The following is a 2522-nucleotide window of genomic DNA, read 5'->3' as shown; positions in this document are numbered from 1 at the left end:
ATGCATTGTTATGCCCTTCTCTATTTGTCAATTGCCCGACTGTAATTTGTTCACCCAACATGCTTTTATCTTATGGGAGAGACACCTCTAGTGAACTCGTGGACCCCGGTCCTATTCTTACATAGCATACAATCTACCGCAATTGTTCTTTACTTGTTTTCTTGCAAACAATCATCTTCCACTCGATACGCTTAATCCTTTGTTACGAGCAAGCCGGTGAGATTGACAACCTCACTGTTTCGTTGGGGCAAAGTACTTTGGTTTTGTTGTGCAGATTCCACGTTGGCGCCGGAATCCCTGTTGTTGCGCCGCATCACATTTCGCCACCATCAACCTTCAACGTGCTTCTTGGCTCCTCCTGGTTCGATTAAACCTTGGTTTCTTTCTGAGGGAAAACTTGCCACTGTGCGCATCATACCTTCCTCTTGGGGTTCCCAACGGACGTGTACATCTACGCGCATCAACCAGGCACAGCACTCCGAAATCCAAGATGGCGGCCGAAGATCTGGGGAACTTGGAGTGGGAGAGATCCAAAATCTCTCAGCAAGATATCAACATGCTGAAGAAGCTTGCCATCAGCGGGAAGCAAGACTCGCTGCGCTTCCCCAAGGAAGAAAGCTACCCAACTCCGCCAATGCAGTATCGGGTTAGTTTCGTCGACCACCTCATTCGTGGTGTTTATACCCCCATCCATGAGTTCTTGCGGGGGTTAGCTTTTTATGTATGGTTTGCAACTGCACCATCTCACGCCCAACTCCATTATCCACATTTCCATCTTCATTACTCTTTGCGAAGCTTTCCTTAGAGTCCAGCCTAACTGGCCTCTCTGGAAACACATTTTCCTTTGTCGCCATAATGGCTCTTCCACCGCCTCCTATAACATAGGTGGCGTTGTTATCTGCGTCCGCCCTGACGTCGAATATTTCGACGTCAAATTCCCTGACTCAGTTCAAGGGTGGCGCAAAAAATGCTTATACATCCGCGAGGAAAACCATGGCTCTGTTGAAGACAACATCCCTCCTTTTGATGGTGCCGAGAAAATCTGTCGCCGCCAATCCTGGGATGCAGAGGCTAGCGACGAAGAAAAAGCGGCGACAGAAACACTAATGACGCGCATCCACGAGCTCCAAAATACTCGTGGACGGTAATTGTCGGGTATCCAAATCACGGCATATTTCCTTAGGATTAGGGTGCAGCCTCTTCAAGCTCGCAAAAACCCCCTTTGGATGTATGCTGGCGATAAATATGTAGACCGCCTGTCGACAGATTTATCGGTCAAGGACTTGGAGAAACTTGTCCGAAAAATCTCGTCATTGAACAAGAAAGACAGCGTCCCGACATCTTGCGGTGTGACGCCGTATAGCGCCACCAACGCACTCCCACAGGTAATATGTTGTTAGCATTATTTTTGGTCACGCATTCTTTTTTCCTTTTGTCTTGTTCATACTGCTTTTCCTTCAACTGCATCATACCGATATATTTTCTATCTTTAATAGGGCCATGCGACTGCGTCGCCTCTTCCTCCCCTTCCCGAAGGTGGGGAAGTCGAAGAAAGGGCTGTTGTCACCGACGACAACCACGGTACGTCTCGCCCTGAGAGTGAAGCCGCAGGTTCTCGAAAATCTGCGGCATCTGATGCGCGTAGATGTACACGTCCGTTGGGAACCCCAAGAGGAAGGTGTGATGCACACAGCAGCAAGTTTTCCCTCAGAAAGAAACCAAGGTTATCGAACCAGTAGGAGCCAAGAAGCACGTGAAGGTTGTTGGTGGAGGAATGTAGTGCGGCGCAACACCGGTGAAACCGGCGCCAACGTGGAACCTGCACAACACAATCAAAGTACTTTGCCCCAACGTAACGAGTGAGGTTGTCAATCTCACCGGCTTGCTGAAAACAAAGGATTAAGCGTATCGAGTGGAAGATGGTGTTTGTTTGCAAAGAACGAGTAAAAACGAGTAGAATGTATTCAGATGTAAAAGAATGGACCGGGGTCCACGAGTTCACTAGTGGTGTCTCTCCAATAAGATAACTAACATGCTGGGTGAACAAATTACGGGCGGGCAATTGACAAATAAAGATTCAATACATATCAACGATGATTACTATGTGATTTAATCAGGGCATTACGACAAAGTACATAGACCGCTATCCAGCATGCATCTATGCCTAAATAATCCACCTTCAGGTTATCATCCGAACCCCTTCCGGTATTAAGTTGTAAACAACAGATAATTGCATTAAGTATGGTGCGTAATGTAATCAACACAAATATCCTTAGATAAAGCATCAATGTTTTATCCCTAGTAGCAACAGCGCATCCACAACCTTAGAACTTTCTGTCACTGTCCCATATTAAATGGAGGCATGAACCCACTATCGAGCATAATTACTCCCTCTTGGAGTTACAAGTATCAACTTGGCCAGAGCCTCTACTAGCAACGGAGAGCATGCAAGAACATAAACAACACATATATGATAGATTGATAATTAACTTAACATAATATTCTATATTCATCGGATCCTG

Source organism: Lolium rigidum, chromosome 4 (assembly GCF_022539505.1).
Source record: "Lolium rigidum isolate FL_2022 chromosome 4, APGP_CSIRO_Lrig_0.1, whole genome shotgun sequence".
In the NCBI taxonomy this organism is placed as follows: domain Eukaryota; kingdom Viridiplantae; phylum Streptophyta; class Magnoliopsida; order Poales; family Poaceae; genus Lolium; species Lolium rigidum.
Note: the sequence above shows the minus strand (reverse complement) of the source record.